General features: G+C 37.4%; 1 protein-coding gene across 5 annotated transcripts in view; it reads left to right on the top strand.

The window, feature by feature from the left end:
• LOC149126598 (uncharacterized) overlaps window positions 1-16080 on the top strand; it is a 141567-nt gene that overhangs the window by 47011 nt on the left and 78476 nt on the right. The window lies entirely within an intron of this gene.

The following is a 16080-nucleotide window of genomic DNA, read 5'->3' on the forward strand; positions in this document are numbered from 1 at the left end:
TACCATTGATTCACATAGTACAACACATTAAGGACAGAGATCCTACATGGGGAGTAAGTGCACAGTGACTCCTGTTGTTGATTTAACAATTGACACTCTTGTTTATGGTGTCAGTAATCACCCTAGGCTCTTGTCATGAGCTGCCAAGGCTGTGGAAGCCACTTGAGTTTGCCAACTCTGATCTTATTTCAACAAGGTCATAGTCAAAGTTGAAGTTCTCTCCTCGCTTCAGAGAAAGGTACCTCCTTCTTTGATGGCCCATTCTTTCCGCTGGGACCTCACTCACAGAGATCTTTCATTTAGGTCTCTCTCTCTCTCTCTCTCTCTTTTTTTTTTTTTTTTTTTTTTTTTTTGTTGCCACGGTGTCTTGTCTTTCCATGTGTGAAATACTCTCATGGGCTTTTTAGCCAGATCCAAATACCTTAAGGGTTGATTCTGAGGCCAGAGTGCTGCTTAGGACATCTGTTGAATGGCATTTTCTAAAAATGCTTTCTCTTGACTTATCATCTGGGCTTCATTACTTCCAGAATGGGTGTCTGATCTTCCTCTCATGCTGGAAGATTTGACAGAGCTGGTCTATTTCAAATGGGCTTGAGGGAAGGGGCATGACCTCTGTGATTGTATCAAGAGAGAGATCAGTCAAGTCAAGGGTCAAAGTCAGAAATGTACAGCTAAACCAGTGACCAAGGCAAGAAAATTGAGAGAAACAACAGTTAATGGGTACAGGCCAACACATAGGTCAAAAAACCTGTGAAAAATGAGAAAAATGACCCACTACCAGGAAAAAGCAAGAAACATAATATTGTTGTGAAATAGCCAAAATAATCTCTTACTGCTTTCTGAAGTGGGATAAACCAGGCCAAAACTGACATTGAACGACTTGTTTTGGATTCAGTATCTTTATCTGTTTCCTATTCTCCTTGCCAGTTAAAAGTATGGGAAAATAAAATTCAGTCTTGTATGTGGAGTCTAATATATCAGTATTATTGGAGTTGTTATCTGTTATGTAACTGAGAATTACATGGAAAGTAAACAGATAACCTTTATTTTATTTTTTAAAAGATTTATTTAGTTATTTGAAAGTCAGAGTTACACAGACAGAGGAGAGGCAGAGAGAGAGAGAGAGGTCTTCCATCCGCTGGTTCACTCCCCAATTGGCTGCAATGGCTGGAGTTGTGCTGATCTGAAGCCAGAAGCCAGGATCTTCTTGCTGGTCTCCCATGTGGATGCAGGGGCCCAAGGACTTGGGCCATCTTCTACTGCTATCCTAGGCCATAGCAGAGAGCTGGATTGGAAGTGGAGCAGCCGAGTCTTGAACCGGCGCCCATATAGGATGCCGCTGCTTCAGGCAAGGGCATTAACCCACTGTGCCACAGCGCCGGCCCCCAGATAACCTTTAAAAAAAAGGAGAAAAAGAGAGCTGCATGATGAGATTATTTTCCTTTTTATGGCAGAAAAAATTAGGGCAAGGTATTTTGTTTGGTTATTTTCTTTAAATATAGTCTGCTTTTGTTAATTTCTAAGCAAATTATTTAATTGGTGTCTTTACAGCAGTTATAATTTGTGAGCCAATTATCTATTCATTGTTACTATGACAGGTTCTGATAAATCCAGATTAAAATTTATATATACGAAAAACTTCCAGTATGAAAGAAGGATTTAAAAAAAAATACCAGGTCTCAAATTATTCACCTACTTTGACAGTTTTAGTGTCTTGATTAAATATTTTATGACGATACTACTTAAGATAAAAATGTAAAAACTAATTTATAGTGACATCTCTTTATGTAAAAGGTTCCCAAGCTGATTTATTGCCAACTTGAAGCATGTCTATGAATGTAACCATTTCTAAAGCAGAGACTTCCCAATTTTCTTTTATACTGCTAGTCAAACAGTTTCTGCTAAACAACTCCAGGTCTTTAATTATACAATACTCCACTTAATTTTCCTATGATCTCTCCTTTACTTTCATTCTTCAGTTCAATTTAGTACCTGCTATGTTCTATGCTAAGTAATAAATTTGTAACACTATGCTCAGTTATAATTCTTTTTAACACTTGCACTTTTGAGGAAACTTAATGCCAAAGAGTCAGACTTAATTCTACTCTGACTTGATTCTTACCAACTTCTACTCAGTGAAAATATTGCAAATTAGCTACAAAATTAATTAAAATTATTTATAATATTAGTTAAATTCTTTACAAATTTGATGAATTTGATGCTATGTCTTTCCAGTCTTTTAGTTGCCACTCCCCATCCACATTTTTTGTCTTCTATTAAATTTGTTGCAAATTATATATTTAGTTGGGGAAGACAGAACTAAGGGATTATCTCTAATGATTTTATTCTCAATTTTGAACTATTCACTAATACAACTGATAAAGTCATACCCTATAATTAAAATATATACATTCAGAAACTCTGGGTGGTGATAAATGGATATTACTGCTAAGGGTTAAAAGGATTTTTATATATAAATTGATTTAAAGAGTATTAAGAAGAAACAAGTGACAGGAATTTTATATTGGTAGTTTTGCTTTATAAGAGCATTAGAAGTATTGAAAAAAAAGGAGATGATGAACCCAAAAGGATGCTATAAGTAGGACAAAGAAGAGACAAGAGCAAGGCACAAGCTGCAGAAGCAACTGCTTGTGCACAGTGCAGATCTTATGGCACAGTGTGTAATACAAGAGTTGGTAGCAACAATAGTATAATGTAAAAGAGAGATGTATTTGGTGACAGCATTTTGGTGGGAGGGAGCAGGAGAAAATAGGAAAAGGATTAAGGGCAGAAAGATACCAGATGGTGATTGCATTGAGCCAAAAACCAAAATATGTCATGGACTCAAATCTTAGCTTTAGAGACCTACTGAAATGAAAAAATAATAGCAAAAATAGCAAAACACAGCATTTATTTCATTAACTTAATGTATTTTCATCATATCAAAAAGTATTTCAGATGGTTATTCAAAGAGAGGGAAAAGACGTTTTTAATAAGATTAATAAAATGTAAACAAAAGAAGAGGGGAGAACTATATGCCAACCATAAAGTGGCCATGTTTTGAGCATGAAGGTTGCTACTTCCTTCTTTCTCTGGGAAAATTCATAAATTATAAAGCACTCATTAAATATCATTGTTTGAAATTGGAGAACCTACTAAATATTTTCAAGGTGAGAAACGTGCTCCAGTGCGACAACAGAGGGAATAAGATACAATCAGTGATAATCTCAGTATTAGTTTTACAGCTAATAGATTAATTTACATTTGTACAGCTAGTTTTGAGAGAAATCTAAGATAAAAACACATGGCTAACAATTGAGAGACAGTTCCACAAAAGTAATGGCAAAAAAATATCACTGTCTAAATGTGTAGCATTCTTGTACTTTTCCTTGATCTTTAATCAGTGCTTGTGCTGGGTACTGGGACACTGTTGTGAACCAAATAGCCATAAGATATGCCCTTATGGGGCTTTTTTGTTTTGTTGGATAAGCCAGAAAATAAAATAAAACATATTTAAAAATAAAATAATTTCTGGGATGGGCATTTGGCTCGTAGGTAAAGATGCCTGTGCCATATATCAGAGTACCTGGGTCTGATTCCTAGCCCTGGCTCCTGACACCTGCTTCTTGCTAATGTGGACCCTAGGAGGCAGTGGTGATGCCTCAAATAATTAGGTTTCTGTCACCCATGTTGGGGAACTGAATTGACTTCCAGGCTTCCAAATGTGGCCCCAGCAGGGGCCATTGGGGTTGTCTGGGGAGTGAACCAGCAGATGTGAGCTCTTTTTCTCTATTTGTCTCCATCTCTATGCCTCTCAAATAAATTATCTAATTAAAATAACTGCAAATTGTGAAAGATGTTAAGATGGATATTAATACTGCTATCAAGAGATAAAGGGGTAGGTGGTGAGGGGGTATTACCCCATTTTGACCCAGTATCATGGAAGTTCTTTTTGAGATGACATTAGAGAAGTTGGAGTATGTAGAACAAGGAATAAATGCATTAACTCAGGATGGTCTTAACAAATTACCCCTCTACTAGACTTTCAATATGTCCTACTTAAGCGGGATGTTTGACTATGTACTCCAGGCAAGCAACATGGAACTTAGCATTTTGTCTGGCTAATGAAAGAGATGTCATGACTTTCAGAAACTGATCAATGGTGCTTACCAATATTTTAGTTCTGGTGAAAGATAAATATGGGACTGAAGATAGAGTGGAATTTTAGTAAGAAGTCATAAAATACGAAATAAAATATAAAAATGTGTTCCAGATGCTTGCTTTAAATCCTAATTGTGCTACTGACCTGCATCTCAGAAGTGACTGGATAACGAGTCATCCTGCCCTGGACAGCTTCATTATCACAAACTCCCAGTCTGCACTGAAAGGATGCAGCCTACCAGGATTGAGCTAATAGGTCTTCCTAGTTTAGTAAACCAAGATAGTAATATCTTTAAAATTAGTTTCTTTTTTATTTAAAAACATTCTGTTTGTATAAATAATTAAATAGAAACAAATAAGCAATAAAAAGTAATTCTTCTTCTGATACCCATCCCAATGTCTCTATTTTCTTTCTTCAGAGACTGCCAATGACAAACAATTCCTTGCATATAAATCAAGATATATTTAATGTTGTCACAAGCACTGATACTTGCATTACACACACTCACATATACACATTTAAACCCAAATGACAGAGTAATAAATACATTTCCTATGTTACCTTTTCTTTCACTTAGCAATATACCTTGATGATCATACACTGCATTTCATTAAATCTTAATGTATTCTGTCTCTCACCTATTGAAGTTTCTATTAATATTCCAACTCTTCATTATTAACAGTGTGAAAATGAACATCTCCTGTTAAGTGTTTTGTACACTTGTGTGAGTTTATCTAGGGGAGAAATTTCTGAATTGGAATTGCTGAGTCAAAGGAGATGCATATTTTAATTCTGTAGCAATTACCAAGTTCTAGTTTAAAGAAGGGGCATCAATTTATATTCCCACCAACACCAAGTGAAAATACCTATGTGTCAAAAATGTTCTAAATGCTTTGCTAAAATAACAGCACACAATACCCTAAAAGGAGAAATAATTGTTACTCCCAGGTTAAACCTGGCTAACTGAGGCACAGGAAGTTTAAACAACTTGACAAAAGTCACGCTGAATTAAGTGATTAAATTGGGAGCTGGGTTCAACAGTACTCCCTCTTAACCACACACTATATGGTCTTCCTGAGTTTTGATGCTAGCTCTTTCGCTTAAAGCGAATATCTTTGGCTCACTTATATTCCTTATAGCTACAATTTCTGTATATGAAAAGAAGATGAATACATCTCAAAGTACTAACATGAGGGAAAAATGAGGTACTGTGAGGAAAATCCCATGTACAAGGGGCTAATCCAGTGTAAGTGCTTTCTCCCTGGTGAAACATTTTTGAATCATCAGGAAAATAAATGGTTTCTCTGACAAATCTATTCAATGTCATGGAAATTAAGTAAGCAGCTATGGTCCATTTCAATGCTAGTATCAAAGCAATATAAAACCAACAGAAAGCTGGATCTGCATGGAACTCCCCCTCCGCCTTCTCTGTAGAGTCTTAATTCTGAATGGTTTTTTCTTGGCCCAGCTTCTTTGCAGTGTTTTAGAATAGTTCTAGCTCCCGGAAACCTGTCTAAGAGCTAGAATTCACCTGAGTGTCTTCTAAATGGCTTCTCCATTTATTCAGGAGATTTCTCAAAGTTTTGTTTTCCATCATCAAGTTTTTGGCTAATGATAAGCTATGACAAAGTGTCAACTTGTGAAGAGGAACTAAAGGAAATATTGCAACAGCTGGACAGTATGTTGTGGCTTAGAATGTTCAATGACCCAGAGAAAACTTTGCACTGCCAAGTAAAACTTGCTCATCACAATATATTCAAATAGCCTGTTGTTAATTTCATCTCCTTTAATGTAATAAAGCAGTTGAGTCAATAACCATCAAATAGCTTTCTCCTGGGAGTCTTACAAATAAGCAACTCAAAGAGAGGTCCTTGCTTCTCACAGAGCACCTTAGAGGAGAATGACTCCTGCCTTGATGTACAAGGACGGGGACAGGAATAGCTGAGTTATGACATGATCATAGTCATCTGGCTTATCCCTTCATTCCCAGCTTTACATCCTTGTTTCTCCTCTAGGACTGGGATGGGTAGAAGCTATGTGTGCTGGGAATGCTAACCACTCATTCCAAGATAGCCTTGAATGGATCTTCTCTTTAGGATTCAAAATCCAGCACAGCACCAGAGGGATGACTCATGCACTTCTTCCCTCCAAACATGTTTACTTCAGAGTGTGCAGGACATCCATATATAACCTCACACAGATGGCCTGTCTCTTCTCATCTCTAAGTGGTGAGTAGAGCCCAGGAATCAGCTAAAAATGGTGAGCAGGACATTTAGACGTGGCTGACGACATAATGGCTTCAGTGTGACTCAGAAAACTCGGAACTACATAAAAACGTCAAAATAAAAAAAGATTGTTTTTTTTTTTTACAACCAGGTGATAAAACAACAAAGTCCCAGGTAATTACACTAACTGGAGTCACTCTCTCCTGAATTATTACCCTGTTCCTGTGATCCTCGTGCTTTCCTTGTCCCTGTCCAAGGCACAGTGTGCTCCTAACCCCATTCCCTCTACTAACAAGCAGTGGGTGAGGCTCTGATATTTGTTCATTCATTTTTCCCACAAATATTTACTAAAAGCAAGGCACTATTTAAAGCACTTGAGTGAATATATTCATATTCTCTCTCTCCTCCCCCTTCCCTTCCTTCCTCTCTTTTCCTTCCTCTCTTTCAGGTTACATAATTACTTTACATGGAAATTTTAATATTTTGTGTTTTTAACTGGGTGAAATGTGTCTAATTTCAAAGTAGCCCAATCACAATTTCATGCAGCACTAAAAAGTGCTTTAGCTTATAGATGATTTCCATAAAATGTAATTTAGCAAAGAGAAATAAGGGCAGATCTGCAAATACATTAAATGATGCTATGGACAAGAAGTTCTGTTCTTTCTATTAGTACTACCACTATTTTGCACATTTTGCAAAACTATTTCAGAAACTTGTACAAGGAAAATCTATCTCTGCTACATTTAATAAGTCTGGACATTTTACAATCTCCTATTTTAGTTTAAGATAAATACAATTTAATTATTCATTTTATTTACCCCGATCAAATTAGAACAGTAGTTTATGCTTTAATATAGTTCCTCTGACCCAAAACAGAGCAAAAATGTATAAAAATAACAAAAGGGAGGCTGGCATTGTGGCATAGCAGGTAAAGCTGCCACCTGCATTCCCAGCATACTGTATGGATGCTGGTTTGTATCCTGGCTGTTCCACTTCTGATCTTTCTCTCTATTAACAGACTAGGGAAACCAGTGAAAGATGGCCAAGTGTTTGGGCTCTTGCCACCCACATGGGAGACCCAGAAATTACTGGCTCCTGGCTTCAGCCTGGCTCCATTCTGGCCATTGCAGTCCCTTGGGGAGTGAACCAGCAGGTGGAAGGTACCTCTGTCTCTCCCTCTTCCTGTTACTCTGACTTTCAAGTAAATAAATAAACCTTTAAAAAATACAAAAGGAAAGACTCTAAACCCATATCTGGGTTCAACACCTCTGAACTTTCCATGCACAGCAGGAACAGAAAAGTAGTGCAGAATGGAACATAGCTGGGGTCACTGCGGCTGGGCTCCTGTCCTTAGGTAGGCAGTGAAAGCTGAATCTCAGGGAAAGAGAACTGAAGATGCTCCATGGATATCAGTTGAGTAGAGCTAGGTTTGAAGAGCTGAGTGAAAGAGGCTTGCAAATCTACAGCCAACTTCTCCCTAGGGGTAAGGCTTCATAGAGTACTTCAAATGAAAGGATTAAACATACATGGCCGGGAGGAAAGACCCTAACTCCGGTCTAAGGGCTAATGGCACATGCCTGCTGAGACCAACAGGAGGTGCTCTGCAGTGACATGATAATACCTGACTTGGGAGCAGGCCTGCAGTCTAGTGGCTAAGATGCCTGCATCCCACACTGGGGTACCTGGATTCCACTCCCAGCTTCAATTCCCGATTCCAACTTCCAGATTATGCGCACTCTGGCAAAGGATGGTGATAGCTCAAGTTGGGCTCCTGCCACTCACTTGGAAGACCAGGATTGAGTTCCTGGCTCCTGGCTCTAATCTTGGCCCTGCCCCAGCTGTTGTGGGCATTTGAAGAAGTGAACCAGTGGAAAGAAGTGTGCTCTCTCTCTCTAATAAATAAAATATAAATAAAGCAATGTCTGTTTTAGAGTTAGGTTTCAGAAAATTTGGAGAAGGAAAAAAGAAAGATAAGGTGGGTAATCACACCCAAAATTAGGCAGTAAAGCAAAATTTCAAAACACATGGAGAATCCTAATGCTGTGAAAGTAATTTTGCCAAAAAAAAAAAAAAAAAAAAAGAAAAGCAACAATTGGAACAGAAATTCATTCCAGGTGAAATTTTATGAAACTGTTCCAGCCAAATCTTTAGACGAATGGCTTGAATGACTAAGGGGAAAATGTATATGAATTTATCTTAAAAACAAAAATATGCAAAGGAAGGTAAACAAATCAGGAAGTCAGACATCTTGGAAGTTAAAAATCTATTAATTGAAGAAAAATTCAAACAATGAAGCAAACTTTGGAATAGAGAAGAAAGTAAATTCTAAAATATTGATGAGCGATTCAACTGGACTGTAGAATACAGAATAAAGTATGAAAGGATGCTAAGTAGAGAGCTCAAACACCCAAGTGTGCTTGGGAGGGTTTCAATTTACATCTGTCGTCCTGTCGTAATTATTAGTGGCACTTTTTTTTAAAGTTACCTTTTCATCTCAGTTTAGACAATAAATTATATGATCACCAATGTGTTAAGAAACTATAGGAGATACTGAAAGAAAATAGAACTGCCAGAAGGAAAGAATAGAGAGAATCACTAAGAAGTAATATTTCAAGAGAAAAGAATTGTTGAGTTTTCCAAAATGAAATAAAGACATGTTCTCAAATTGGATGTGAATGCTGAGAACCAAGAAAGGTCCATAGGAATATATTCACACCTAGACTCACCATAGTAAAACTCCACCACAAGAAAAGACAGATTGCCAATAAGAAATAACAACACTAAGTCAAGTGGGTTTCTCATCAGCAACAATAGATGCCATGAAATAGAAACATATCCAATGTATTTGGGGAGCTGGAAATTTCAGATATTATACTGAGATAACTAGACAACAAGACAAGGTACCAGCAGAGAGATAAGTCAAGAGAAAAAAAGGGTACCCAAAAACAGAAAGGAAGAAATCAAACTATCCTTGTGGGGAAACATGGTTTTCTATATAGAAAAACATAAAGACTCCTCCAAAAATGTTAGAATTGATAAACGAATTCAGTAAGATTTCAGGACACAAAAGCAACATTAACAAATCTGTAGCTTTTTTATACACCAATAAATAAACTGCCATGCAAGTGGTCGGGAAAGCAATACTTTTCACAATGATACAGAATAATAAAATATTTAGGAGTATAGTTAACCATGCAGGTGAAAGAAACTAAGAAACAAAAAACATAGAGAATATCTCATGTTCATGGACTGAAAGAATTAATACTATTAAAATGTCCATGCTGGCTAAACAGATGTACAAATTTAGTGTAATTCCTATTGAAATACCAATGACATCCTTCATAGGAATAGGAAAGAAAATGTCTATACATATTTATAAGTTATATATATTTATATATTATTGGATGGAACCACACACACACACTCAAAGAGCCAAAGCAATCATGAGCAAAATGACAATACTAAAGGTATTAAAATGCTTGACTTCAAAATATCCTACAAAGCAACAGTAACCAAAACAACATGCTACTGGCATAAAACAGACACATAGACCTATAAAAGAAGATAGAGAACCCAGAAACAAACTCATGTATTTACAGCCAATTGATTTACAACAAAGGCAGAAACATACTTTGGAGAAAGTCTCTTCAATAAATATGCTAGAAAAGCTAGATATCCAAATGCAGAAGAATGAGGCTAACCCCATTTCTCACCATATACAAAAGTCTCCTCAGAATGAATCAAAGTCCCAAATGTAAAGTCCAAAACTATGAAACTACTAGAAGAAAATCGGAGGAAAATACTCAGGACATTGGTTTGGGTGAAGATTAGATATATCCATATGTCCTGATAAGCATAGGCAATAAAACAAAAAATTGAGAAATGAGGTCACATCAAACTAAAAAGTATTTTTTACATCCAAGGAAACAATCAACAGGGTGAAGAAACAACCTACAGGATGGGAGAAAATATATGCAAATTCTTCATACAACAAGATATTAAGGTCCAGAATATATGAGGAACTCTAACAATTCAACAGCAAAAAAAGAAGCATCCCAATTTTTAAAACCATAGGTAAATGAGTGAAATAGACATTTCTCAAGGCAATGTATTCAAATGGCCAACAAATATATGAAAAAAATACTCAACATCACTAATCATCAAGGAAATGCAAATCAAAACCACAATGAATGTGGATGTTTGACCTAGTCATTAATATCCACTGGTATTTACACATTAGAATATTGTTCAGCCTTTTTTTTTTTTTTTTTTGACAGAGTTACACACTGAGAGAGAGAGAGAGAGAGAGAGAGACAGAGAGAAAGGTCTTCCTTCCATTGGTTCACTCCCCAAATGGCTGCTACGGCCGGAGCTGTGCTGATCCGAAGCCAGGAGTCAGGTGCTTCCTGCTGGTCTCCCATGCAGGTGCAGGGCCCAAGCACCTGGGCCATCCTCTATTGCCTTCCAAGGCCACAGCAGAGAGCTGGACTGGAAGAGGAGCAACCAGGACAGAACCAGTCCACCAACCGGGACTAGGACCCAGGGTGCCGGTGCTGCAGGCAGAGATTAGCCTAGTGAGCCATGGTGCTGGCCTGTTCAGCCTTTTAAAAGAACAAAATACTGTCATTTGCAGCAACATGGGTAGAACTGGAGAACATTTTCTAAAGTGAAATAAGGCAGGTCCAGAAAAAACAGGTATAATACCTTCTCACTTAAAATGTGGATCTCACAGAATTTAAGAGTGTGGGCATGATTATCAGAGAATAGAAAGGGTACAAAAAAAAAAAAGAACAAAGGGTACAGAGGACGAGGGAATGGAAAAGGATGGTTAACAAGTATTGGAATGCACACAGAGGAGTGGACTACCTTCTAATGTCCTCTAGTACAGTAGGATAACTATAGTTGACAATAATTAGTCATATATTTTAAAATAGCTTATTCAGAGGATTTTGAATGCTCTCAACACAAAGAAAAATAAAATCCTGAGGCTGGTAGAATGCGATTAACCTTTGGAAGGGAAAGGAAGAGGCTAGGAATGGGTAAAAGGGGGCCATTTAGATACTGATAACATTCTACCTTTTGAACTCTGTTATAGTTACACAGGTTCATGTATTTTTTTAAAATTCAATAAGACACACACTAATATATACAAATATGCTCATTTGTATATTTTTGCTACACATTAAAACATAAAGACAAACCTTAGAGTAATGAACACAAAAGTAGGAATTATTCATAGCTTCCCAATCACCGGACGAATCAAAAGAAGAGAGAGAAAGAATAGGAGGATTTGGAGGAAGAGAAGTAGGAAGATGAGGAGAGGAAACAAAAAAATTGTATGTGAGCAAAACTGAAATCTTGTGATTTGTCATCTATATCCTGTGGAACAGTGACCTATCTATCTATTACTTATCGACTTCTTTGTTTAAGAGAACATTGAACCTGTGATTATAAAGTAGATTGAGGGGCTGGCACTGTGGCATAGCGGGTATAGCCATTGCCTGCAGTGCCAGCATCCCATATGGGTGAAGGTTCGAGATCCAGCTGCTCCACTTCTGATCCAGCTCTCTGCTATGGCCTGGGAAAGCAGTAGAAGATGGCCCAAGTCCTTGGGCCCCTACCCAGTGTGGGAGACCCGGAAGAAGCTCCTGGCTCCTGGCGTCGGATCGATGCAGGTCTGGCCATTATAGCCAGTTGGGGAGTGAACCAGTGGGTGGAAGACTCTCTCTCTCTCTCTCTCTCTCTCTCTCTCTCTGTCTCTTCTCTCTCTGTGTAACTCTGAGTTTCAAATAAATAAATAATTTTTTAAAAAGTAGATTGAAAGTGTGTTATTGCAAAAAGTTAAAAAGAAAACAAAGAAAAGGAAAGAAGAAGGAAGGAGAGAGGAAAGTATGGTATTCTCAGAATTGTATATGAAATTTTAAAACATATTTTGTTTTTAATTGACATGTAATAATTGTGCATACATAGACACATGTATATTATGATTATAGCAGGATAATTGGCATATCCATCACCTCAAAAATTTATCATTTGTTTTGGTAACACTTAAAATCCTCTCTATTGGCTATTTTAAAATACACAGCTAATTGGTGCCATCTATAGTTGACCTACTGTGATAGAGAACATTAGAAACTATTCTTCCTACACAACTGTAACACTGTACTCATTAACCATACTTTTTATACCATACTCTTTATATCCATCTCTCCCTCACACCATTCCCAGGTACTGGTAACCTACTGTCCTATTCTCTACTGCTACACATGTGTAATTGAGAACATGTAATTTGCCTTTCTGTGTTTGACTTATTTCACAAAATATAATGTTCACCAGTTCCATCCATCTAGCAAGTGACAGAATTTTATTTTATTTTTTTTATCTTTTATTTAATGAATATAAATTTCCAAAGTACGACTCATGTGTTACAATGGCTTCCCCCCCCATACCGTCCCTCCCACCCACAACCCTCCCCTTTCCCACTCCCTCTCCCCTTCCATTCACATCAAGATTCATTTTTGATTATCTTAATATACAGAAGATCAGCTTAGTATACATTAAGTAAGTATTTCAACAGTTTGCTCCCACACAGAAACATAAAGTGAAAAATAATAGATGATTTTTTTTAAATGATGATGAAATCAGATCAGACCTATTGTCATGTTTAATCCCAGTGAGAGTCAAGTTGGGAATTGATAATTTCTTTTTTTTTTTTTTTTTTTTTTTTACAGAAGATCAGTTTAGTGTACATTAAGTAAAGATTTCAATCGTTTGCACCCCCATAGAAACACAAAGTGAAATATACTGTTTGAGTACTCATTATAGCATTAAGCCTCAGTGTACAGCACGTTAAGGACAGAGATCCTACATGAGGAGTAAGTGCACAGTGACTCCTGTTGTTGACTTTACAAATTGACACTCCTGTTTATGGCATCAGTAATCTCCCTATGCACCAGTTATGAGTTTCCAAGGCTATGGAAGCCCCTTGAGTTCTCCGACTCTTATCTTGTTTAGACAAGCTCATAGTCAAAGTGGAGGTTCTCTCCTCCCTTCAGAGAAAGGCACCTCCCTCTTTGAAGACCTGTTCTTTCCACTGGGATCTCACTCACAGAGATCTTTTTGCCAGAGTGTCTTGGCTTTCCATGCCTGAAATACTCTCATGGGCTTTTCAGCCAGATCCGAATGCCTTTAGGGCTGATTCTGAGGCCAGAGTGCTATTTAGGACATCTGCCATTCTATGAGTCTGCTGAGTATCTCACTTCCCATGTTGGATCACTCTCCCCTTTATTTATTCTATCGGTTGGCGTTAGCAGATACTAGACTTGTTTATGTGCTCCCTTTGACTCTTAGTCCTTTCATTATGATCAATTGTGAACTGAAATTGATCACTTGGAATAGTGAGATGGCATTGGCACATGCCACCTTGATGGGATTGAATTGGAATTTTATTTTTATAGCTATATAGTATTCCATCATGTCTTTTCCAGATTTTCTGTAATCCACTCAGCCATTGATGGATACCTAGATAGATTCGTTAACTGAAATAGTGTTGCAATAAATTTGGGAGGGCAGATGTCTATTTAACATATTGATTTCATTTCCTTGGGCTATATACTCCATAGTGAGGTTTCTGGATGTGTTGTAGTTCTATTTTAAAGATTTTTGGGGAGTTTAAAAGTTGTTTTCTGTAAAAGATACACCAATTTATACTACCTTTAATAGCATTGAATGAGAATTTTTCTGCATCCTCATGAGATTTTTTTTTTGTTACTGAAACATAAAATTTTGAAAACTGAAGTAGATTTTATAGTAAGATGAATGACAAAACAATAGAGAATTGGGGCTGGTGCTGTGACTCACTAGGTTAATCCTCCCCCTGCAGTGCTGGCATCCCATATGGGTGCCGGTTCTAGTCCCGGTTGCTCCTCTTCCTGTCCAGCTCTCTGCTGTGGCCCAGGAGGACAGTGGAGGATGGCCCAGGTGCTTGGGCTCCTGCACCTGAATGGGAGACCAGGAAGAAGCACCTGGCTTCTGGCTTCATATAGGCACAGCGCCGGCCATGGTGGCCATTTGGGGAGTGAACCAACAGAAGGAAGACCTTTCTCTGTCTCTCTCTCTCACTGTCTATAACTCTACCTGTCAAAAAATTTTTTTAACTTTTATTTAGTAAATATAAATTTCCAAAGTTTATGGATTACAATGGCTCCCCCCCCATAACTTCCCTCCCACCCGCAACCCTCCCATCTCCCACTCCCTCTCCCATTCCATTCACATCAAGATTCATTTTCAATTATCTTTATATACAGAAGATCAATTTAGTATATATTAAGTAAAGATTTCATCAGTTTGCACCCACACAGAACATAAAGTGTAAAATACTGTTTTAGGACTAGTTATAGCATTAATTCACATTGAACAACACATTAAGGGCAGAGATCCTACATGGGGAGTATGTGTATAGTGACTGCCATTGTTGACAGCAAATTGACACTCTTGTTTATGGCGTCAATAATCTTCCTAGGCTCTTGTCATGTGTTGCTAAGGCTATGGAAACCTTCTGAGTTTGCCGACTTTGATCTTACTTAGACAAGGTCATAGTCAAAGTGGAAGTTCTCTCCTCCCTTCAGAGAAAGGTACCTCCTTCTTTAATGGCCCGTTCTTTCTGCTGGTATCTCACTCACAAAGATCTTTCATTTAGGTACTCTTTTTATTTTTTTTTATTTTTTTTTCCAGAGCGTCTTGGCTTTCCATGCCTAAAATACTCTCATGGGCTCTTCAGCGAGATCCGAATACCTTAAGGGCTGATTCTGAGGCCAGAGTACTGTTTAGGACACCTACCATTCTATGAGTCTGCTGTGTATCCCTCTTCCCATGTTGGATCGTTCTCTCCCTTTTTTATTGTTCTATCAGTTAGTATTAGCAGACACTAGTCTTCTTTATGTGATCCCTTAGACTCTTAATCGTATCATTATGATCAACTATGAATGGAAACTGATCAGTTTGACTAGTGAGATGGCATTGGTACATGCCACCTTGATGGGATTGTATTGGAATCCCTGGCACATTTGTAACTCTACCATTAGAGGTAAGTCCAAGTGAGCATGTGCCAAACTGTACATCTCCTCCCTTTCTCTCTCATTGTCTATAACTCTACCTGTCAAATAAATTAAAAAAAAATAGAGAATAGCCCCCAACAAAATAAAATAATCTTTAACTTGTGTGCACCTAAACATAACATTGCACTAGACAAAGCAAACCGACAGAATGACCATGTAAAACTCATAAATCCAGAACTATAGTATGAGATGTTAAACACTTCAATATGAAACAGGTCACATAGAAAACTCTAGATAAAAATTGATATTTGAACAAAGTTTTATCCAGTTCCAGATAAACTCTCTCCCTATACCTACCTTGTGTGAAAACACACAAACACACACACACCCTTAAATCTTCACTACTTAGAAATGAATAGAAATGTAGAAATCAAAAAGAAAGCTCTCAAGCTGTATTTTGTAGGGAAAAATCATCAGATTCAAAGAATACGGGAAAAAACATAAGGAGAATTCATCTGGTCCATAACAGAACAAAAAACAAAGTCTAGAAACAGAATTTAATGAAAATATAAACATGATGAAAAAATTATAGGAGAACTATGCAAGCAGAACAAAATAATAAGAATGAAAGAAACTC

The sequence above is a fragment of the Oryctolagus cuniculus genome, chromosome 5, assembly GCF_051225735.1.
Source record: "Oryctolagus cuniculus isolate XC-2025 breed Fujian yellow rabbit chromosome 5, ASM5122573v1, whole genome shotgun sequence".
Lineage (NCBI taxonomy): Eukaryota > Metazoa > Chordata > Mammalia > Lagomorpha > Leporidae > Oryctolagus > Oryctolagus cuniculus.